The sequence below is a fragment of the Microtus pennsylvanicus genome, chromosome 5 (genome assembly GCF_037038515.1).
Source record: "Microtus pennsylvanicus isolate mMicPen1 chromosome 5, mMicPen1.hap1, whole genome shotgun sequence".
Lineage (NCBI taxonomy): Eukaryota > Metazoa > Chordata > Mammalia > Rodentia > Cricetidae > Microtus > Microtus pennsylvanicus.
In genome coordinates this window covers 115,561,240-115,586,781 of record NC_134583.1, presented here as the reverse complement: position 1 = coordinate 115,586,781, position 25,542 = coordinate 115,561,240, and positions in this window count along the sequence as shown.

Below are 25,542 nucleotides of genomic sequence, written 5' to 3'. Positions count from 1 at the left end.
GTAGGAAGGGAAGGGAGAGAAAGGTGGAGGGATAGTAGGAAAAGGGGAGGACAAAGAGGAGTCAAACTCCTCTTTTCATAGAGAATCCTCTTTTAGGCTGATGAATCTACCGTAGTAACAATTTCATTCATTCACTGATATTCAGTGATGATTATTTCATTTACCTCCAGGGTCTAACCACCTATCATTAGATTCCACTTCCTACCAACCACTGAACTGGGGTCTAAGTTTAGTGCTTGATGGTGGGAGGAATAATCCAAATATAGTACCCAGCACAGGACATTGAGAGTCAAGATGATAAAAAGCTGATGATCCCTATTACACAAAGAACTTGATCGTTAAGGGGGAAAATCATAGCAGAAATTTCAAATTTCATACTTGAGAGCAGAGACAGATTTTGTAGCAGGTGAGGTGTCTTGTTTCTGAAAGAGCTCTGTGGAAGTCATCTTGGTCTTACAGGAAAGTGAAAACCAAAACGAAACCAAAAAACTAAAAACCTAAAAATCATTCCCTTTGCAAACCAAGTTAGGGAAATTGTAGCATTCTCAATGGGCTGTATAGAAGAGAGATGGCAGAGGACTCAGATCTGAGGAAGGGCAGAGAGACCCAAGATGGCAGCAAGCTGAGTCCCAGGGAATAAACAAGGATACAGAATTACCTGTGTACAGAGACCCACGGCCAAACATTAGGCCCAGCCTGGGAAATCCTACTGAAGAGAAGGGGTAAGCATTGTATGAGCCAGAGGGGCCAAGGACATCACAAGAAAACCCACAGAATCAACTAACCTGGGCTCACAGGGGCTATAGAGACTGACCTGACAGCTAGGGAGCCCGCATGGGACTGACTCAGATACTGCATATATGTGACAGTTGTGTAGTTTGATTCCCCTTGTGGGGCTCCTAACAATGAGAGCAGGGGCTGTCCCACCCAATGCTTTGGCCGACTTTTGGGAGCCTATTGCTCATACTGGATTGCCTTGCCCAGTCTTACTACGGGGGTAGGGAGGTGGGGTACTTAGTCTTACTGCAACTTGATGTGCCATGCTTTGTTGATACCCATGGGAGACCTGTCCCTTTCTGAACAGAAACAGAGGAGTGGATGGGGGACACAGAGAGAAGATGGGGAGTGGGAATGGGAGGAGAAGAAGGGAGGGAAAACTGCGGATAGAATGTAAAATACATAAATTAAATAAGTAAAAAAGAATTGTCTGTGATGGAGAAAAGGACGTCACAAATGTTCCAAATCTTACTTTAGTAACTAATTTTGGTTCTGTGTAAGTTTTCCACTTCAGAAGGAAACGAATAAAGAGTGCAATTTTAATGTAGAACCAGAAATAGCGGAAATGTGAGAAGAGGAAAAAAATAAAAAGCAAACAAAGTGTTCCTAACCAGTGATATTTTTCATGTTTAGTTTTCAGCCTGGTGTCCAGGCACAGCCTTGGTTTTAGGCCTTATTATAGGTCCAGCACAGTATAGCATACTTCCCCGTGTGAAGACTTCTGCTTCTCCTTGATTTTGAAAACGTCTCAGGCTGTCTCTTTCCCAGATTCTCCTTATTCTTTCTAGTTTGTCCTTATGAGTGTCCAGTGGACAATATGGAATGTTCTGTGAGGTTTGTTTCTGGGACACAGACATGATTCCCCAATCTCCCCATTCTCCTGTGTTTTACAAGTAGTTAACTTCATGTAGTTCCACAGAAGACCAATGTCAGCCTTCCTTGAGATGTCCATAGGACTTAGAGATTCTCTTCTTATTTAAGGCTACAAATCCCCATTTCTCTTCCTTTTAATTGTGACACCCTCCTCACTGGCCATCCATCCACTGTAGCAGCCTGCTCAAAACTCTCCACTTCCTGATGCACTTTGTGGTTAACAGGTAGATACGGCAGATACATATTGGATTAGCCTTCTCCTTCTCCCTAATTTATTCCTATTTTTATGGTGCTAGGACCCTAAAGATGATGGAAAATTCCATGCAGGAGTAAAGATGGACCACCCGAGGGATCCCCAGGGTTAGAAGAAACACCATTCCTTATGAATATTCCCTCATTTATTTTTTATCTGCTGTAAGTTGTGACATTGCCGTGAGCAGACTGAAGTTCGCTGACCCTGCCTCCTCGCCTGTCCCTGACACATCGACACATGTCACTTTTCTCATTGCTGCGACAAAATGCTTGACAGGGGACCTTAAGGAAGGAAAGGTTTATCTTGACTCATAGGTTCAGAGAATTTCGTTCCTCATGGCAGGAAAGGCAGTGCAGAGTTCACGGCGATGAGAGCAGGCAGGTGAAGTCTTTATATGCTAGCAGATTCAAGCTGAGAAAGCTAGATTGCGCCAGGGGTGGGTATACCTTCCAAGGGTCCGCCCCTAAAGACCTCCTTCCTCTACCAAACTCCACTTCCTAGACGCCACAGCTGTCAAAATAGCGCTGGAAACTGAAGACTAAGCATTTAAAACAGCCTGTTGGGGACATTTTAGAGACAAGCCAAAATAAAATCAAAACTGTATTTTGGTCAAAACTATAAGTAATTTCCCCCCATTTCTACTTGCTTCATGTCATTTCCCTCTATCTAAGGCTGGCATTTAGAGCCAGAGGCAGTATTACATCTGGAGTTCTGGCAGCCCTATCTTTATTTCCTAATGCCCATCTCTTTGCCTCTGACTTCTCTGCCAGTCATTTGCTGATAATCTATCCTCCAGTTCACTAATTCATGGAATTTAAGCAGAATTTTACTCCGAAAGCCCTATTTGTTTTCCGCCTATTTTCTTACATGCTGCTACAGTCTTTAATTATATTAAGCATACTTCTATTTTGGTTTCACAGATTGTTATATTTTCTCCACATCATGAAAATACTGTTTCTTTTGCATCTCACGCCTGTCATCTCCTTCAAGGTTGATGCTTCCTCAGACGATGTGGAATGCTTTTAGAAACGCAGTTGTTTTCATTGTCAGCTTGGCACTGACTAGAGTCACCTAGGAGGGAGGCTCCTTGAAGAACTGTTTAGAGGAGGTTGGCTTGTGGGCATGTTTATAGAGGATTCTATTGATGGGAAGGTGGCACCACTGTCTGGCAGGATAGCCTGGAATATATAACAGTAAAGAAAGGAAGCTGAACACGGGCATATACGCAACTGTGGACAGGATGTGACCAGGGGCTTCAAGCTTTTGCCACATACATTTCTTCGTAATGACAGATGAAATTCTGAGTCAAATAAATCTTTTCTTCCCCTTAAGTAGTTTTTGTCTGCATGTTTTATCACAACAGGAAAACAAACCAAGACAATAAAATTAGTCATTGAGACTGGGCAGTGTGGTGGCGGAGATCATGAATCCTATGCCCTCTGGATTAGAGAAATATTCCTCAAGAACTATATTGACTTTGCCCTGGGAATTTCACAAATCTTAAACTAATTTTAATATAAACACCTCCTTTTGGCTTTTTTGCACCCTTGAAGGTAGTGAAGAATTGAGCCCTATCTTCTCATGTGGTGTAGACTTTGCTTTATTTTTAATTATATACATTTACTTTTTTTTTCCTCCTGGATCCTTGGCTACCTTCAGGATCTATCAGCACTTGTTGGGGCAGCAGATGGACTTTTTCTTAGCCACGTTGTCATGGACTGGACAGCTTTTAAAAATCCTCAGGTTTTCCTTCCCCTTAGTATAGTGATATTTTCTTTGTAATCTAACAAAAAAAGCTTGCCTGAAGATCAGAGTGCAGAACTAAGCCAGTGGTTAGCAATAGAGGCAAGGCAGTGGTGGCACACACCTTTAGTCCTAGCACTCAGGAGACTAAGACAAAAGGATCTTGGTGAGTTGAAGGCCACCCTGGGCTATACATGATTGAATCTGTCTAAAAAAGAAACAGAGCTCACACAATAGTGATCTTGAGATCCCATGCCTTTAATCCCAGCACTAAGGAGGTGGAGACAGGAGTCATATGGCTGGGCAGAGAGAGGAATATAAGGTGGGAGGAGACAGGATTTCAGATATGGTCTGAGGATTCAGTCTGAGCATGTAGTCGGAGGTTTTACAGAGACAGGATCTCGCCCTTTTGGCTTGAACCTTGGTAGAGGTAAGAACCTCTAGTGGCTGGCTGCTCTGTTTCTCTGATCCTTCAGCTTTCACCTTCTCATAGCTATCTCTGGGTTTTCATTGCAAAGAACAGTTAGAATTCATGCTACACCTCAGAGCTATGGTCCCAGTTTGCTTTCAAGACAGTTCTGAAAGTCCACGAGTTTTTAATATTTACATTTGTCTTATTTCATATTACTTTTATTCCTCCGGAGAAACAAAGAACTATTATCTACCTGGAAGTCTTACTTGGTTCACCATTCATCCTCACTGGTCTGTGCAATTTCCACATCCCTAGTGATTGTACAAGGCGCTGTACAGTGGACCTGCAGGGTGTGTCTCCTTCCCCGACAACGGTTTCCATCACAAACCTCCTCCACTGCCATTGAATGTTCAGAAATGCTGAACCAGTTAACAGTGACCAAAGCAGTCCAGCCTTCTAACACCAAGCAGTGGGGAGGATGCCTCATATGGAGCAGGTCTTCAAAACCTCACCATCAGAGTGCCAGCATCTTTCCCTTCTCTTTGTTGTTACTGTTGTGACCATGGTACCCACATGTAGACATGCACAGAGCCACATCCTTTGCTTAAGAAAGGGTAGGAGACCTGATTGCTCTTTGGGCTGACGAGGGAGGGGGACTTGATTGGGGGAAGGGGAGGGAATTGGGTGGCGAGGAAGAGACAGAAATCTTTAATAAATAAATAAATAAATTTATATAAAAAAAGAAAGGGTAGGAGAAAAGGTCAGGGGTACAGCATATGCTGCTCTAAGAAATCCTCTGCATTTGCTATTCATGGGGTGTATGTTTGTCTCTAAGGTTGCCAAAGCCATTTAAAAGACGGGAAAATAAATAAGTGATATTTCTCAGTGACTAAGAGATTATTGGCGGCGAGATGTTCAAAGTTTTACGTGGCAATAGATAAGGCAAGTTAGCCGGGTGGTGGTGGTGCACACCTTTAATCCCAGCACTTGGGAGGCAGAGGCAAGTGGATCTCTGTGAGTTCAAGGTCAGCCTGGTCTACCGGAGCTAGTTCCAGGACAGGCACCAAAGCTGCAAACCTCGTCTCAAAAAAAAAAAAACAAAAAACAAACAAAAAGGCAAGTTAATATGAGAATGACATTGTGAAGAACACTTGGCTGTATTATTTGAAACGAGGTATATGAGAACCTAGAATTCCTGCTTAGTAAAGTAACCGCATAAGAAATTTCCCTGTAAGAAGAGCAGGTCTTAACAGAAACATAGTTGCTGGGTGGAATATGTATTTTTAGGACAAAACCTGAAGAGGAGCTGTGTGTTATATTGGTGGCCTTTCCTGTGTTTTCTCAGTATTCTCCACAGATGAGAATTGACTGCAGCCCAGTCTCCAGACCGTCTGGAGACCTCAAACGTTCTCATCCGCGGCTGCTCTGATGGTAAATTTCTCCTGGTGCAGGCTGTTCCTTGTCTCCCAGCTTCTACGTTTCCTAAGTTGAAGGTTACATCCATCTTCTAGTGCTTGTTGCCCTTGGTAACGACCTGGGGGAGGGGGGGGAGCTTCCAGCCTTATCAGGTTCCCATGACTCCTTCCTGTCACCTCCCACAGGTGGCTGAATAAACAGCAGGATGTCCCACAGGGTGCCCATAAGTTAATGCAGCAGAACTGCCAAAGGTGGATAATTTAGGGCTCCAGAAGTTATAGCCAAAGTCTGATTATTTTTCCAGTCATCATATGTGGACTAGGAACTCCTCTCCCTGCTTCTTTCCTCTCCACTCTCCTCCCATTTCTTCACTTCCCCTTCCTTCCCCTCTCCCTTTCTCCCCTTCCTTCCCCTCTCCTTTTCTCCCCTTCCTTCCCCTCTCCTTTTCTCTCCTTCCTTCCCCTCTCCCCTTCTCCCCTTCCTTCCCCTCTCCCCTTCTCCCCTTCCTTCCCCTCTCCTTTTCTCCCCTCCCTTCCCCTCTCCCCTTCTCCCCTTCCTTCCCCTCTCCTTTTCTCCCCTTCCTTCCCCTCTCCCCTTCTCCCCTTCCTTCCCCTCTCCTTTTCTCCCCTCCCTTCCCCTCTCCCCTTCTCCCCTTCCTTCCCCTCTCCTTTTCTCCCCTTCCTTCCCCTCTCCCCTTCTCCCCTTCCTTCCCCTCTCCTTTTCTCCCCTCCCTTCCCCTCTCCCCTTCTCCCCTTCCTTCCCCTCTCCCCTTCTCCCCTTCCTTCCCCTCTCCCCTTCTCCCCTTCCTTCCCCTCTCCCCTTCTCCCCTTCCTTCCCCTCTCCCCTTCTCCCCTTCCTTCCCCTCTCCCCTTCTCCCCTTCCTTCCCCTCTCCCCTTCTCCCCTTCCTTCCCCTCTCCCCTTCTCCCCTTCCTTCCCCTCTCCCCTTCTCCCCTTCCTTCCCCTCTCCCCTTCTCCCCATCTCTCCTTCTTGTTGACATTGTTTTCTGTTTCTTTGTACAGTTTGGTTATGATATACTAAGTAGAGACCACTTTAAATTTATCCTGTTTGTAGCTTGTTCTGATTTTTTATATGTAATTTTTATTAAATTTAGAAATGTAGGTCATTTAAAAATATTCTTTGTACCTGTTTCTTTCTCTCCTATCCTTCTGAGACATCTGTCACTAGGCCGATGGCTTTCCACAGGTCTCTGAGGCTCTTTTTCCACTGTTATTCTCAGATTGGACCATCTCCATCGCATTAATTTAAACTTGACCAATTTATCCTCGGCAAGTCGAATCTGTCTTTAATCCCCTCTCCTGGCCTTTTCATTTCATTTTATGCCTTTAAATTCTGTAATTTCTATATTTATTTGTTATAATCCTTTCCCCTGATATTTTCTATTTAGCAAGACATCGTTCTCACCCTTCCTTTTAGTTCTTTACATAATTGCTGCTCTAAATGCTTTGCCTGTGAGTTCCAACATCAGCCTGTTAACCAAGAGTCCATATTGAACACCTGCCCTGTCCCTGTTCCCCAAAGGCCAAACTTCCTTGTCTCTGTGCATGCCTTTGAGTTTTTATCGAAAACCAGGCTCTTAAAAATATGTTGCAGTATCTGCAATCACACGTCTCTCTTCCTCTGGGTTTGTTATTGCCATTTCTTTCCCTGAGGTGCCTTTCCTCAGCTAACTCCTTTATTCCTTGTCATCTTTAACTATGGAAGCCTTTTACTGTTTGGATAATGATTTAGCAGAAATTTTCTTAAATATATTGACACACAATGTTTCTCTATTACTGATGCCGTCCGTGTGTTTTGGAGAGTATCTGTCACGTTCAGGCAGGCAGCTTTAAACTTAGTCTTCTGATAGTGGAGAATCCAGGTAGTGGGGATGGTTTAAGAAGGGCACATTTTAGCGAGGGGAAGAAGTGGCACACAACTGAATCCCAGCACTTGGGATGCAGAGGCAGGCAGATCTCTGTGAGTCTAAGGCCAGCCTGGTCTACAAATCGAGTTCCAGGACTGCCAGAGTTGTTACACAGAGAAATGCATTTGGGGAAGGTCTTATTTCTCCATTCCTGCTGATCCTGTCCTTTTATTTTATTTATTTATTTATTTATTAAGGATTTCTGCCTCCCCCCCTCATCCGCCTCCCATTTCCCTCCCCCTCCCCCGATCAAGTCACCCTCCCTCATCTGCTCGAAGAGCAATCTGGGTTCCCTGACCTGTGGGAAGCCCAAGGACCGCCCACCTCTATTTTATGTGTATAGGTATTTTGTGTATACTGTGTGCCTGCCTGGTGATGGTGGAGACCAGAAGAGGGTGCTGGATCCCCTGGAACTGGAGTAGAGATGTTGTAACAGCCATGTGTGTTCTGGGAATGGACTTGTGTCCTCCGGAAGAGTAGCCAGGGCTCTTAATTGGCTATCACTCTCAGGTACATACAGGATGCCTATTTAAATCTCAACTGGAGGAACAAATACATTTCTTTGTTTGCCCCATATATTTAATGAGGCATGAATAAACATTCATTATTCATCTGTATATTCACTTAAATTTACAAAGGCATTCTGTTCCTTTTTTTTTTTTTTCTAAAATCTTGCAACTCCATCCATACAGATTCTTTAGACTTTGCGTTCCCATCATCCACTCACATCCTAAACAGAACTCCAGGCTGAGTCTCTCTTCTGGGAGAACTTTTTGATAGAAAAGTGACCTTTCTTCGAAATTCCAGGTGTTCATATCCTCTTTGCCTGTGTTTCTCAAACTTGCTCTTGCCAGGTCTGCCCTGAGCTCTGTATCTTTGAAAGATGTCATGAATGTGGATTGACTGTGAGACCAGGGGAAGCGCCGCTTCCGTTCCTCACTGGAAAACAGCTGGTCCCTTCCCGCTATAGCCACATCAGCACAGATGTGTGATGTCTGCCTATGAAGAGAAACAGAGGGGGTGGTGGGGAAGCAGAGGTGCAGACAAGGACTTTATCTGCAAAGCGCCACCTTAAACACTGGCCATGCTACTAGGCTATTTCACAAGGCTATGCTTCTTGTTTTCTTTCTTTTTCTTTTTTTAATGGAAGCACAACATACATCCAGAAAACTATAGCTATCACCGGTGTGCAACTCGGTACAATTCCGAATTGTTAACACAGTTTTGAACAGTTGAAAAGAATTTTCTCTGCTTCTTCTCAAAATCCTTAAAGACCAAAATTCTCCCCAGCTCCTAGGAGTCTTCTCACCTAAATCATGAGAGAAAGGGGGACATGGATGTCATGGAGTCCATATTAGATTTAGGTTGTGACTTTTGTTTCAGAGCTATCGTGTGTGAACATAGGCTCCAGACTTTCAGAAACCTGGTTTAGAGAGCTCATGTGCTTAGTGACACCCAGGAAGAATGCCTGGGCTTCATTGGGAAAACCTTGGTTTTCAAAAGTAACCAGGTTCACACGCTTTCTACAGCATCAAACCAAAGTGCCTTCTAAACCTGTAAATATGAATCCCAAAGCCAAAAGCTACTCAGCCTTAGCCAGAGAGGTCTGTAGGCAGTTACTGCAGACTCGCGGCTGCCAGAGATGCTGAAAATAAGTGACAGCTGGGAGCCTACCCCTAAACAAGACCTTTCATGCCACTCCATGCTACTCCTGCTTAAGGCTCAGAGAGCATTGCGGAAAGAGGGGCCAGAAGAATGTTAATAGCAAAAAGATAGGGAGAAGGGCTGCAGAATGCCATCTTCTGGGCACACCACAACCATTGCAAATCATGGCACACACACACACACTATCTATCTATCTATCTATCTATCTATCTATCTATCTATCTATCTATCTATCTATCTATCTATCTAATATATACCTGTATCTGAAGGATGACAGTAGATAGGAGTAGATGGGAGTGTGTTGAGAGCAGGTAGGAGATGAGAGGAAACAGAACATATTGTATACCTGTATGGAATTATCAATGAATAAATTAAATAAATAAATGCATCTCTGGCCATTTATATGTCAGCTGGTTTTCTGGTTTGAGTAGTGATCTACCTTTGATATGTATTTATCTTACGTCTCAGATTTACTGTGAGCTTCTCATCATCCAAGCCATCTGTGTTCACCTTTACACTTCTAGTCCCAACTGCTGCCCCCAACAGTGATGACTGGCGTTAATACACAACAGCACCAATGAACCAGCACCAACGCTAGCCCTTGGACCACCTAATTGTGTGTCTAGTTGTATCAAACAAAATTCTTTGTAAGTTCCTCTTAGCTCTAGGCTTGTTTTTATTCTAATGCAACATGAAGCAAAGAACCAAGGACTTGACGTGACCATAAAATATTCTTACATTATTTCCAAGTCCTCTTCCTCCAACCTCACAGGGAAGTTTGTTTCCAATTAAGCAGTAGGAGGTTTCCAAACAAATAAGGCTTATTTAGAGCAATTTATATGCAGGGAACTAAAAGATTCTGACAGACCGAACCCTGCATCATGATGACTCAAACTCTCCCTTGATTCTGAAACAGCAGCGTAGCGCAGTTGAAAATGGTTCTGTGGACCCACACCACAGCGCCTCAGTTTTCCTTTTCCTGGTGAAAGAACCATTTTCAAATAAAAATCCATTAAGAAATTTTTGTCTTGAATTTTCTAGTAGGAGTCCAAATGTTTCGCGCATTTTTGTATAACTTTACCCCAAGTGTAGTGTGTTCTATCCTCAGCTTCCTCCATCCATAGGTAGGAATCAGGTTGTTGCCAGGGCTTCTTGGAAGTCTGACCTTTGTAACTGAGACCAGCATTTTATGCCAACCCTGAGTGTATAAAACACCCTAACATCCTACAAGCTTGGAGCCCATGGTTGGGCCATTTCCCACATAGCAACGTGGAGGCTAATTTGTTACCACGCAGGAGCCATTATGTGCCCCATGGTAGAAGCAACTTTCTCTTGTAGAGTTTCCTGATCTCATTTCTAATCTGTTCTAGAAACTGTGGAGGCAAAATTGTTGCCACGCAGGAGCCATTATGTGCCCCGTGGTAGAAGCAACTTTCTCTTGTAGAGTTTCCTGATCTCATTTCTAATCTATTCTATAAACTGTGGAGGCTTTTGCCTCCGATAGGAGGAGAATTTTCCAGATTGTTCTGTTGTTGCCTAAACCCTTCATATCCACTAGAACACAGGAAGACTTCTATTAACAAAATCAAGACTGGATACCAACTGTATTTGTCTGCATCCTCTCAAAAGAAAAATATTGTGCAAGTCCTGGCCTGAATCTAAGCACGAACCCTAGCCTGGCAGGCAGCCTGTGCCTCATGGTGAGTTACTTCATCTCTTTAGTTCCCCCCCTCTATAAAATGATGGTTATATTGGTAATAATTTTATTGACATGAGGCAAATATTGAATGGGAGGTAATGAAAATCAAGTACTAAGCACACTCTACTCAGTAAATAAGTTTGACAAGTATTATGTTATTTTCTCAAACCGTGGCTTCTTTTTCAAATCCATTAAGTTTTTGGAAGTAGAAAAAGTTCAGAGAAAGTCCATAGTCACCGAGAACTACCAACAGTCTTTTGTCCTCCAAATGCTCACATTTCTGCCGAGACCTTGCCGCTTGTCAAGTCATCCATGTTCGTTTCCTATGCACAGCATCCCGCAGATACAGCTATCATCTTCTCCATTTATTGTAACCAGGCAAAGCTCTTCCAAAAAAAAATCCAATAAAGGGAATAAAATAAAACTAGACCAAAATCAACAAAATGCGCATCTTCCCTTTTTTAAGTGTTTTGGCATTTTGAGACAAGTGTTCCCACCAGTTAAAATCAAAGTTTTCAGGGGAATGAGTAGAGTTCCCACTGTCATGCTGGGTGATACTTCTTCCTCTCAGTGTGGTATATATACATTACACACTGTGACATTAGGGTGAGCTCTTGGTCCTTTCCCAAGATTAATCTTTATGTTAAAAGAGGCTTGAGAGTTATTATTTTAAAAAAAAAACCTTTAAAAAATCTGAATATATTCCAGGCAGCATATTCCCCGGGGTGGGTAGAGACACTGAGAGTCAGGGAGCAGAGTGTAGGCCTTTGTAAGACGACAGGAGTTAAATGCACCTACACAAGGCATTCACAATGACTAGTAAGCACTCTCTAAACATTGCCCCAAAGGCTCACGCAAATGTATAACAGGATTTACATTCTATGACCCCATTGTCTATTCTGGGGCGGTCAGTGCAAAGACAAAAACGCAACAGTAACAGACAGCTCTCCACCCGGGAGCAGTTAACCATGTTGTCATTTTGACTACAGGGGGATTAATCTGCCTGTAATTCCCCATACATCTCTCTCCTAGAAAATTCCTTATCAAGGCTAACTGTGGCATATTTCTCTTTGGATATTTTCCTAGTGGATGCTTTACTTTATACTTAGTATATTAAAATTTTTTTTGAGAAATCAGGTCAGTTTGTTGGCTGGCCTGTGGAAACTTCTGGATTTACCATTAGCAAGCAAAACTTTATAATAGTAGTGTCACTTATGATTGCAAAGTAGGCACGGGTATCTATGTGTGATGATTCATCTAAGTCACATAAGTAACGTGTATCAGTGAGTTTTACAAAGTGAGTACAAATAATTCATCCCCTTCCTTACAAACATCTCTTTAGGTTCTTCTTTTCTGCGGAGGAGATATACATTTTACAAAGAAGCCTCCTGCCTTGGCAGAAGCTGGCAAATTTTTAACTCTTACATTAGGCAAATTTATCTCTAGAATGCAATATTCAAAAGCCCTCTGCTGGCAAGGAGCTAAATCTCATCCTGCAAAGAGCTAGCTCCTGAGGGGTGGGGACTGTATCTCTTGTTGTTTTGAATTTGTCTCATAATGGATTTTGAACTTGGGCAGAAGAAAAGAGATAATGCCAATAATTACTTCTGTATAGACTCAACCCAAGACTTGGTTCTTTGAAAACACCGACAGTATCAACGTTTAGCTAATCTGAGAGAGGGAACCCAAACTGTTAAAAGTAGAGATGAGAAAGGAGATTAGAAAGATTCTACCATTAGAATCTGATTCTAATTTTTGAAGGATCACTTGCAAAAATTTTGAATATTCGTTTTCTAAACATATATTCTAACAGTCTAAACTGGAAATTTTAGTAGAACTGGTTAAACTCCTAGACACATATGACCTGCCAACATTAAATCAAGTAAATATATTCAAAACAAGCAAAACAGTACCTAAACGTCTACCAGCAAAGACTAGCCCAGGACCTGTTGAATTCACCACTGTGTCCTACCAGGCCTTCAAAGAAGACCCATTGCTAACACTCCTCAAACTGTTCCGTACACTACAAAGAGAAGGGCCATTCCCTAAGCCCTAAGCCATTCTATGAAGTTAGCACCATCCTGATACAAAAGCCAGGTAAGAACATAACAACAAAAAGAAATTATCCCAGTTTTCAGATGACATGATCCTAGCACCTAAAATGCCCTGAAGATTCTACCAGAAAACTCTGATAACCACTTTAACAAATAGCAGAATACAAAATCGGTACACAAAACTCAGTAGCCTCTCATATATATATATGTGTATATATATATATATATATATATATATATATATATATATATATGCTGATAAGATGTATAAGGAGAGAATCCCATTCACAAAAGCTTTACAAAAACAAAACAAAACAAAACAAAAACAAATCTAACCAAAGATAAAAGACCTTTCCAATGGAAACTTCAAAACACCGAAGAAGAACTAGAAGACGGGAAGACCACCCATGCTAATGGATTGGCAGAATTAACATCAGTAGGTCAGCAGTATTCATGAACATGATTTACAGAGCTGATGCAATCCTACCAAAATTCCAATGATATTTTTTCACAGAACTAGGAAAAAAAATCCTCAAATTTATATGGAAGCACATAAGAGCCTAAATGCCCAAAGCAATCTTAAACAGAAAGAATAGTTCTTACAGGCATCACGGAACCTGATCTCAAATTATACAATAGACCTGTAGCCACAAAACAGGCTAGTCCTAGCCCAAAAACAGACATGTAGAACAAAAGAATAACGCAGAGGACCCCAAAATAAAGCCCTACACTTAGAAGCCCCTAATTGTTCACAAAAGTGCTAAAATGTGTATTGTGAGAAAAGCTTCTTCAACAAATGGTGCAGGGGAATCCACAGGAACAAGAGTGAGACTAGATCTCTATCTCTTGCCCTACGTAAAATCAAATGAAAAAAATGGATCGAAGATCTTGCTACAGACCCGAAACCCCCTGAAACTGCTAGGGGAAAACCCTTGGAGGTTTAGGCTTAAACAATAACTTTCTAAAAAAAATATTCTAATAAATTGGAAATAGAATTTTAACTTCAAGTTAAAAAAAAAAAAACCAACCTCCCGGACAGCAAAAGAAAGCATCGAGTGAGTGAAAAGACAGTCTACAGAATGGGAAGTCTTTGCTGGTGCCTGTCTGATAGGGAATTGGTACCTGGAACCTATAAACAAAGTTTTCTATATCCAAAAAAATAAAATGTCAAAAAATTCAAATCATCCAGTCAATATTTAGGTTCATAAATTAAACAGACGGTTCTCCAAGAAAGAAATATAAATGCCAATAAGTATGTGAAAAAGCATCCAATATCCGTACCCATCGGAGAAATGTAGATTAAAACTTTGAGTGTCCATCTCACCCCAGTCAGAATGCTAGCATCGAGAAAACAAGTGGCGCGGGAGGATAGGAGTCCTTATTATATACTTGTGACAATGGAGATTTGTGTAAACACTTTGGAAGTCAGTGTAGAGATAACTAAAAAAAAAAAAAAAAACCCGAAAATAAAACTGCCATATGACCCACCTCTACCTTTTCTGGATAGACATAAAGAAGCCTAAGCCACCACACAACAGATTTATCTACACATCTACGCTTATTGCTACGCTTTATAATAGCTAAGACACAGAACAAGCCATGCCCATCAAACATGCGTGAACAAAGAAAACAGGGCAAGTGTGCAAAATACAATTATATTTAGCGTCAAAGAAAAAGAAATCACGACCTTTGCAGGAAAGTGGATGGAATCGTTATGTTAAATGAGACAGGTCAGACTCAGACAGACACCTATCTGGGTTTCTCTCCTATGTGGATGCCAGTTTAAATTTGTGTATCATATATATGGCAAGTAGGTGGGAAAGAAACTGCGAGGGGAGGCCAGGGCTAAAGGGAGGAGGGGGTAAGAGAACATAATGGAAGGTGTATATCCTCTGAGCAGAGCAGGGAACTTCTTTCTGGGAGGTGGAAAGGGGATCAGCAGGAGGGATGGGGATGGAGAGGGGGGAGGGCACTGATGATGGGAGTAAGGGTTTGAAAATGTCACAATGAAGTCCATTTCTGTGTATGATAACCTATCCCAAAGAAACAAAACACTGGTTCTTTAAAGCTCTCAGGAGGACAGAGGGACAGAGGGATGTTACATAGAGAAACCTTGTCTCGAAAAACAAAACAAAACAAAAAAATCAAGCTGTTTGACTATAGTCAGCTGTTCGAGTACATCTCCTTGTACCCTCACTGTGAGGTTGGCCTTGTTACCTCCGTCTCACAGAAGAGCTGAGAGGACAGACAGACAGCGAGAATCACTGAAAGTTGGGGCTTAAGGACCACACAGCTCCTGGATCCCAAAGTCCCTCCCCTCCTCACTCTACTCTGCAGGGTCTTGCAAACAATTTTCTTCTCTGGTAATGAAATATGTCAAGGCAAACATGCTAGAGAAAGCAGAGGTGTTCTGGTTGCTGTGTGGGAGGGAGGGAGTGTGCCCACGGGCTACTCATCCCGTTCGCGACTCTCACTCTCTGTGGTAACCCGTAGGTATGTCTTTGTGGCTTCTCTGATAAAGGCTTGCAAGCCACGGCCTCTCCGAGTTTCCGACCTGTCTTCTCAATGAGATTACTCAGGTGGGGGTGAGGGTGGGGATGGGGCCCACGTACAGGTCTCAGTTTCTGGAACAGCCATAGGAAGTCGCCAACTCGCAGCCTCTGGGAGAAGCAGAGCTCCGATGTGGATGCTCCTGGCCTCAGGCTGCTCTGGTCTAGTCTGCCGGGCTGTGGGAAAAAAAGACCTGTGAGGACAGCACAGCCCTCTAAAGAGCGCCACTCAGTTAGAGCAAATCCTGTAGAGTGCCGAACGTTGGGGGTTGAATGGCAAAAGGCAGGGTCTGCGACGAGGGCCCAAGAAGCCTCCACCTTGCTGCTGGACAAGGACAGGCACATGCGAGGAACACTGCGTGATTCAGATGGAAGGGGAACGAAGCGAGGAAGAACAAATGGTCCCATGAGCAATTCTTTCCTTTTATACAAGTGAAAGGTCTAATTTACGAATCCTGTAAACACTGCCGACTGTGGAAAGATTTGGCCATATGGAAAGGTTTCCTACTGCTGTCTTGGCTGGGGGGAATATTCAGAAGTTTGGAGTAATTGTCAGAAATTAGTCACAGCGACGTTGCAGGGGATGAAGTCAGCATTGCGGCCCGGTGTGGGGGTGGAGTTGCCTTCAATCACAAGATGTTTCTGTGAAGGATTTTTCCCCCCTCGTTTCCTTTCCGGGGAGAAGAATTTCTGCACCTTTCTAGTAACCAAGGCTTCGTTCAGTACCTAGGAAACATCAGTTTTGCAGGAGCCTCTGATAACTACAGCTCTCCTTTAGACAGGTTTTATCTTTCTTGCCTTCATTAGGCAGGGACCGCCCCTTTCATCTTGGGTTATCCATGTTCAGGCTCCAGAATTTGTTTGCGTTTACGGACTAAGACACTGAGGAGTGGTGTGTGACTGGGTCCTTCTGTACCCTTGCTTTGGAAACTGATGAAGGGCTCAGTTGCTTGACTAGAGAATTAGAGACTTGAAATTCATAGGTTTTTCTAGAACCCCCAGAGGTAATGGGCCATGTTATTATTAATTTCTAGTCCAACTCCCTCAAATTTAATGGTTGAAATGAATTATTCTACCATAAGAGTCAGATTTAGAAACAGTCTGGCAGAACTCAATGCCTCCATGAGGCTGCTGTCAGATGGTGCCTGAGTTGTTGGAACTGGGTATCCAGGTTGGCTCATGTATGTGGCTGGCAACTGGCTCTGGCTGTTGACTGGAAGCTCAGTTGAGCTGTTGGCCAGAAGCCCATGCACATGGCTTCAGAGGCACAGAAGTCCCAGGGTCACTAGAGTTCTTGCAATGGGGGTATAGGTAGACTCCCCTAGAATAAGAGACACGAGGGGACTGGGGAGAAGTTGCTCGGCCTAGCAGCCCGGGAACTTGTGTCTCATGGCTTCTGCAGTTAAGTCACTTACAGAGGCCCAGATTCAAGGAGAGGAGAGGTAGTTAACATGCCTTGATGAGGAGAGTGACGACGTGTTTTTCCGTGCTAGGCGTGTTCTCCTGAATGAGTCCTACAGAGGGTCATCTTTCCCCACTGCCACTCATTTTGGGGCTAAGTGCCAAATTTTCCCTCCCTGTCTTTCTTCTTTTTCTGGTACCACGAGAAGAATCTTTATGTGATTTCCCCTCTTTTCCTTTAAGTCCTTAATTCAAAAAGAGAAAGAAACGTATCTCAGCTGCTTGCATGTGGGTTGGCACATGCATCACGTGTGCAGTCCTGCGATGTGATGGGTTCCTGTCTTCAAGCACTCGAGACTCAGCTGGGTGAGGAAGAAAGCCTGTGGAGTCCATGTGTAAAAAATGTGCAGCTAAGGACCAAGCCAGTGGGGAAAACGATGTTAGTTGTAGAAGAGGGGGCAGAAAGAGTCTTAGTAAAAAAGATGGGAGAAGAATGCTTTGAAATGATGTCTTCTGGACCTGACAGAGCCATTGAGCTCACGGACTCCCCACAGCTGCGACTGTCAGCATAAGACATGCATAAGCTCAAGCATGCTAACATGCCAGTATGAACAGGGAAGGGGCACATGAAGTCCCACCCCTAACTGAGGAATGCTAGCAGTCAATGGCCATGAGAGAAGGAACAGTGGGGTTTCTTCAGCTGGCTGGACCCTCACATAGGGGTGCATGTAGATCTAAATATATTGTGCTCGTGTACTAAATTACCAAAAAATTTAAGAAAAAGAGCGATTTTATTGGGAATTGGGAATTTCTGAGACTTGAGCAAGGATCACGGAGAAGGAAAGCTTACTAACCCCCACTGGGGCTCGCCATCAAGGTGTTTCCGGGCTCACTCTCTCATGACCCTGGCAGAGGAAGAGCAATACGGAGACTGAGTCACAATTTTTTAACTTTCTGTATGTTTTATCAAGCGCTCTCTCTGGAAGGGATCAGATGTTGACAGACACTACTGGACAAGAAAAGCAAGACTCGAAGTTTAGAGAATTATGAGCTCTTTCAAATAAACAGATTTCTCACCTCCACGTCTCTCATCTGTGCACACCGTTAGTAAACTGCAAACATCTTGAGACTAGAGAGGTGTGCAAAGTCCAAGCTGACTGGGCAGCGAAGCAGGCATGCCTGTTTTCATTTGTTCCTCTGCAAGGAGTTATTGAGAGTCTTGTAGCACCCTCCCCTCGAAATAAAATAAAAACAAAACAAACAATAACACACAAAAAAACCCAACAAATCCCCCACAAACCCAAAAACCCTCCTAGCTCCCCCATCTTTCTCACCTCTCCAACACCCCTTCATTCATCCCTTTTGTCCAAACAGCTTTACCGACATTACAGTTTATTGCAGTGAGTCACTGGTCTGGTTCAAGGCCTCTGGCTTCTGATACACCGTCATCACTGGATTCCCACCGAAACTCCTCTTGGACATGACCAGGCCAGTTAGTTCTGTTCTTCCCTGCCATAGGCTCAAAGCAGTTCTTTATTCATTAACTAATAAAAGCAACACATAGACAGAAGGACTTCCACACCATTCCACCACACATTTGCTCATGATAATGGCACCCATCTGTGGGTCGCTAGCACCTGCCTAAGCCAAATGGCATCTGGTGGGCCCATGAATGTCTTCCCCGCCAGCCCAAGCCTCTAGTGTTTACTCTTATGAAGATGTGTAATGAAAAGGAGCGAGCTGAGCAAGTGAAAATACAAAATGTATAGATCAAAGAGAAAAGGTGCACCAGGAAGTAGAATGGAGCTAAATCCTGTGTTCAAGGAGATAAAGAGATTAAGAAATGGAATAAAGCGAGTGGTGACCTCGGGGAAAGAGACCTCACCCTGCTAAGTTTCCAACTTGTGAAAAAGAAGTAAAGAACAGCTTAGGTCCCGGCATGGTGGTGTGTGCCTTTAATCCTAGGATTCTGGAGACAGAAGCAAGTGGATCTATAAATTCTATATCAGTCTGGTCTACAGATTGAGTTCCAGGACAGCCAGGCTTAGGCAGTGACGGTAACCATGAAAAACAGAAAGTTGGTGAAGATGTTCAATACAAGGAGGTTATGTTCCAGACCCAGCAAGCAGCAGAACTTGGCAACTTCAGCCTTGTGCTTTTGAATGTAGAGTCAAAGACAGAAGAAAGGGGACATGGAATCTCACTCCATGACTAGGGAAAGCTGCTGAGGCCAAGTGTCAGGGGTGTCCCTAGATGGAGGCCTACATAGGCCCTGGCGTGAGGTGGTGAAAGTGAAGCCTGGATTACCTTTGAGACGTTGGAGACACCAGAGCTGTGTGATACCTGCCAAGAAGAGCTGCTAAAGGGAGTGGAACGGGCGCAGGAGAGGGAAGTGTGTTGCAGTCAACAGAATTGGACAGAGTTGGAGATGTGGAGAGCCTTTGACATCAGACATGAAGATTCAGAGTTTGGCGTTTGTTCAGTTGGTTTTTGGTCCAATATTTCCTTGCTATGCTCCTTTCCCTATATTTTGGACTGGTAATGTTTATCTTGTGCCATTATATGTTGGAAGTATGTAACCTGCTTTTTAATTTTGATTTTATAGGAGATTACACTTAAGAGATCGCATGAATCTCAGAAGAGACATTGAACTTTCAAACATTGTTGAGGCTGAGATAGACTGCGGGGACTGTCGAAGTTGGACTCAATGCCTTTTGCATTGTGTTATTATGGCTAAAAGCCTATGAGGGCCAGGGAGTGGAATGTGGTTTGAATAAGTATGGCCCCCATAGATGAATGTGTTTGAATGCTTGGCCCATATGGAGTGGCACTATTAGGAGGTGTGGCCTTGTTGGAGGAAGTGTGCCACTATGGGGTCAGGCTTGGAGGTCTGATATATGTTCGGGCTACATCCAGTACACAGTCTCTCCTACCGCTGCCTGCGGTTCAAGATGTAGAACTCTCAGCTCCTCCTCCTGCTCCATGTCTGCCTGCATGCTGCTGTGTCCTGCCATGATAATAATGAACTTCTAAACTTCGGAACTGTAAGCCAGCCCCGATGAAATGTTTTTCTTTATAAGGATTGCAGTGGTCATGGTGTCTCTTCACAGCAGTAGAAACCCTAACAAGACAGAAGTCATGTATCAAAAGTGGATCTGTGGTATTTTGGTCCAGCCGCTATCTGCTGAATCTAAGGACCTTGATCGTGTGTCCACGGAGGCTACAGGATGAAAAGGGATGGTGGCAATTCAGGCATGTGCTGTTCCGTCTCACAGGCCTTGACGAGCAGCTAGTCCAAGTGGCAAATTGGGAGAATAGAGGAAGAAAAATGGAGTTTTGATAACACAAATCCTTTCTGTTTAGAACCTTTAATATATGTCAATTCAAAGGTCATCATTTGGAAATATTCAAGCTTAAAAAGTTAGTTTTATAAAGCAGAAAATTATCCCAACATCTAAATATAGGGAAAAGAGAAACGTAGTATGAGACAGGTTACATGGGAATGAGAGCAACTGTGACCCCTGTCACCTTCAGTACTGGGTAGTAGCTCTGAAGGACTGGTGGACCCGTGAAGAGGCTTCGTCCTTCCTGCAGCTGCGAGCTGCTTCTCAGAGTCTGACATGAGGAACCCAGGGGTCAGGCAGGGTTAAAGCTGCTTTCTACTTTTCGTGGTGGAAATACTGTTTCAGTGGTTGTTACTTGCATCCTTAGTCTTATAGGGGACTGAGAAGAACAGCCGTCGGTGTCTGGAGAGACTCTGGTAGGAGTCGGTATCACAGCGCTGGTGAACAGAGGTTTGCTGGAAGGCCCTGCGGGTAAATTACTGTTTGCTCATTTGACAAAAATTAGAAGGTTATCTTCCAGGTTTTGCTCCCTGCCACTTTGTTGAATTTGCCTATCAGTTGGACACGTCTTTAGTGGGGTTGGTTTCGATGCTAGAGAGGGAAGCCAGGGCCTCATGGATGGAGGCAAGCACTTTGCCATCCAGCCACGCCTCCAGCCACGTGCTGTCTTTAGAGTTTTCTAAGTTCAGGATCATATTTGCAAAGAAAGATAACTTGGCCTTTCCTTCCCCTGTTAATATCCTCTTTTATTTGCCTTATTATCCTGGCTAAAGCTTTAAGTACTATAGTGAATGATATTGTGGATCATGGATATTCTGTTTCATTTCAGAATTTAGAAGAAATACATTCAATTTTCCCCTACTCAGTATAATATTGGCTGGGGACTTTTTGTATATAACTGTTACTATGTCGACACACCACATTTGATGCCTGTTTCCCTCTAAAGATGATGCTTCCTTCTAAGTCCTGAAGAAGGCTTGGAGAACGCTGCTTGCCTCCTGCCACCACCTGGGCTCTGCTCTATTCGGATCCACAGTCCTCTGTCACTGAGGTCTGTGCATGCCATAGTCATAATTGTGGTTCTGGGTATGTATTGTGCTCATTGTAATTTAACAAAAATTCTGCTAACAAAATGTAAAACTCACCCTTTGAGAATGCCTACTAAAATTCTCATGTTTAAGAAAGACATGAGAGGGCTGGAGAGATGGCTCAACAGTTAAGAACACTTGCTGCTCTTGAAGATGGCTGCTGTTTGGTTCCCAGCACACATATCCGGCAGCCCACAGCCTGTAGCTCTGTCTCCTGGGGATCTGACACCTACCCTGATGGCGAGGAAACCAAGGTCTCGATGTCATGTGGGTTGTTCGAGGCCACACGGGGATAGTGATAGCACCGGCTGTGGCTCTGCTTCCAGTTCCTGTAGTTTTCGATTCCCAGCAGTGGGATACAGACACAGGAATGCTGACGCTTTCCCAAGGGTGTTCCTAGATTACTGGAGGCTGCAGGAAGTCATCCTTCTTCTTTCCGTGGCCCATTGTTGCAGAAAAAGAAGGCTCACCCGCCTAGGGGTTTTGGAATCTTGCCCTCAATGTTCCCTGTGCCCACACAAAATTCTCTTATTTAGAAACCGTGCTTTTAACAGAGTGTTTCAAACGGAACAAATGCACATCAATCAGCAGGGAGCTGCAATCAGCAATCAGCTCCTCATTCATGCGAGCAGGTGACCCAGAGGCTCCAATTCTGCCGCGTCCACATGCTCCCCCCCCCACACCCCCCCCCCCCCGCAGCCAGCTTTGTCAATGCAGCCAGTTGACAGGGACGCCACTCAGTTTCACGGAGTCCAGGCCATACCATCTCTGCTCTTAGCAAGCTTCAGAGCTCTTTTATCTGAGGGTGCAGGTCTGCCAGAGATTGGCTGCTGGGATGATGATTCTCATTCTTTCCGAAGTAAAGGACATTGGCAAAGCTAAGGTGATAAAGCACTTTAATCTTAGCAGATTGAGGTGCCTCCAGCAGCTGGGTTTACAGGGACCTTCAGGCTGGCCTCTGAGTGTAAATATCCCGTCCCTGAAGTTACACTGCAACCCTTCTTTTTACACCTGGAAGACAGAGCTGCTTCTGTTTCCCTCCAAAGGCAATAGAACTAGTGCGGGTTGATTGCGCCCCCTACAGGCCGGGGCTGAGGAACTGCGTGATTCAACTTCTGATCTATAACTGACTCCCTGTTTTCCTCCATTTTCTTGGGTCTCCCGCTCAGATCAGATTTCTTAACTATACTCTTATCTCCCAGCCTCCTTCTCCCTCCCTTCCCTCTCGCCCTCCTCCACATGAGCACATATATGGCTAGCAAAGCCCTCAGACGCATGCACACACACACTTTTCTATAAGTTCCGCACATCTTCTGAATTCTGGCCCAGTCATGGATGGAGGTAATGCCACTCTTCTTTCATTTGTATTGTATGCACTTTCCTCTATAACATCTGAAAGAAAAAACTCGTGAGTGTCAAATGATAACTCTACCAAGAGAAGGAATCGCCACTGTCTTTGAGGCAGAGTTGAGTGCAATCAACAGAAGGAAGCCAGGCACCTGGAAGAGGGGGCTCCATTTCCAGTTTGCATGGGACCGAGGGCGTTCTTGAACTTTAAAGTACTAAAACTGGGACAGCCCCATGAAAAGCTCTATGTTTAAGTCACCTTGCTCCCGCGACTTCGTGGGGGCACTGAAGGCTTGAGCTGTCCTTTGAGTGTTCTCTATTCAAGTACAAGACATGGAAGAATTCTGACCAAAGACAACAAAGAGAGGCAATGGTTCTTACGCATTCTGGGCATTTGGAAGAGACCCACACCCCCACATTTGAGGAGGAATAAACAGTGGCTGTTTTAGGTTTAATACCCAACTAGATTTGTTTCTGTTTTTGAATCATTCATGTTAAGAATTTCCATTAAGGATCACATAAAGCAGCCCAGAGCCTTTGTCAAATAAGGATCAATGATTTTCATTTGTGTGTTATTTTATAATTTCTTATTTCTCTAAACAGCATAGGTATGTTATAAAAAAGATAGTAACTATTTTTAACAAAGGACGTTCACATATTCTTCATAGTAACACTGCAATTGTGGTTTATCAATTATAAATAAGGAAGCTGAGCGTGTGAGAGGCAGATAAGCCGAAGTCAGTGGCAGAGAAGATGTAGACCCTGGTCTCTGACCACAGAGCCTGGATTCTAGTCCACCCATATCTGGTTTATTTTGTATATGCCTTCATGGGCACAGCAACACATTGCTTAAAATTTGATAATCACTTCCTCTTTCTCATTCCAAGAATCTTTCCAGTCTATGATTAGCCTTCTTTATGGCGTAGATTGTTTTCTCTTGGCAAACGTCCCCTGTATGCTTTCCATTTGGCCAGCAAAGCTTGGAATTGAGATGTTGTTACCCCATCAGGGTGCTTTTATGAGGAACCATTAGAGAGAGGGGTCACAATCCCTAGCAGTAAGAACAAGGAAATGGGAACCAGGGGTTTTGGAGGCAATGCTAACTACTGCAGGGAATCCAGGGGCTTCTGGGGCAATGCTAGCTGCTGCAGAGAACCAGGGGTTTCTGGGACAATACCAGCTGCTGCAAGGAACCAGGGGCCACCTAAGCAATGCTAGTTACTGCAGGGAACCCAGGGGCTTCTGGGACAATGCTAGCTGCTGCAGAGAACCAGGGGTTTCTGGGACAATGCTAGATGCTGCAGGGAACCAGGGGTTTCTGGGGCAATGCTAGATGCTGCAGAGAACCAGGGGTTTCTGGGACAATGCTAGATGCTGCAGGGAACCAGGGGTTTCTGGGGCAATGCTAGATGCTGCAGAGAACCAGGGGTTTCTGGGACAATGCTAGATGCTGCAGAGAACCAGGGGTTTCTGGGGCAATGCTAGATGCTGCAGAGAACCAGGGGTTTCTGGGACAATGCTAGCTGCTGCAGAGAACCAGGGGTTTCTGGGACAATGCTAGCTGCTGCAGAGAACCAGGGGCTTCTGGGGCAATGCTAGCTGCTGCAGAGAACCAGGGGTTTCTGGGACAATGCTAGCTGCTGCAGAGAACCAGGGGTTTCTGGGACAATGCTAGCTGCTGCAGGGAACCAGGGGTTTCTGGGACAATGCTAGATGCTGCAGGGAACCAGGGGCTTCTGGGGCAATGCTAGTTACTGCAGAGAACCAGGGGCTTCTGGGGCAATGCTAGCTACTGCAGAGAACCAGGGGTTTCTGGGACAATGCTAGTTACTGCAGGGAACCAGGGGCTTCTGGGGCAATGCTAGCTACTGCAAGGAACTAGGGGCTTTCCCAATCTTTGAAATAAACTCAACAACACACAGTAAAATGAACTAAAAGTGAAAGTTTACATTCTCCATTCTTCAAGTCCTGTGGAATTCAGCTATAACCTTTCTATTCATAAAAAGCACTTCTATGGAATATTGATGAAGTAACTTTCACCTACATTGCAAGAAATGACATTAAGCTATCATTGTAGATTAAGGCAAGGATGATAGATTTCCTTTGTAAACATAGATAATAAGCATAAAGGAGTCAATACTAACAAAGTCATTCACATTTTATTTGCATTAGTTTCTAGCAGTTAAATTAGTAAATTTCCTTGAATCTAAATAGGTATTAAAATGTGCCTGCACTTTTCTATTGAGGACTCACTCATTTCAGGTAGGCACTGTTTCCTGACCCCTACAGGAATCTACTTGTGAGCCAACTACAAAAAGGGAAATCAGGGGCAATCGAATTCATAACTAAAACCTGTAGGAGGCGACGATCCCTAAACCCAGAACCATTTTGTTCAGGTGATGCGGGGACTGACACCTCCTTGAAGTCTCCTTTTCCTGCTTGTCCCCGAAGCGGAAACCTGTAAACGCCGAGGTCCTCTGGCTTGAGTGCTTTCTCTCTATACCATACCCTCAGACTCTAGCTTGAGTTCCATGATGTATCCTTAAGACCAAGGGCATCCCCTGGATGTGACTTCATTCTCCAGCAACACAAGAAGGAAGTTGTAAAGAAATGTTCAGTGGTAGGTGTGTCCCAGCATCTCTTCCAAACACACCGGCAGCATCCCACTCCAAACACACCAGCAGCATCCCCTCCAAACACACCACCAACATTCCTTCCGAACACATCAGCAGCATCCCCTCCAAGGACACCAGCAGCATCCCCTCCAAACACACCAGCAGCATCCCCTACAAAAACACCAATAGCATCCCTTCCAAACATACCAGCAGCTACAGAATAGCATTTAGTGCACATTAATTTTTGAAGACCTTTTTGTCTAAACTGTAATCTATTATATCCTGGTGGTTTTGTTTCTTTCTCCTAAATAGATTGAATGTTTTTGTAAACAGTCATGACAGGGCTGACAGCACATGCTTTTGCCTTTGTTTGTTGCTTG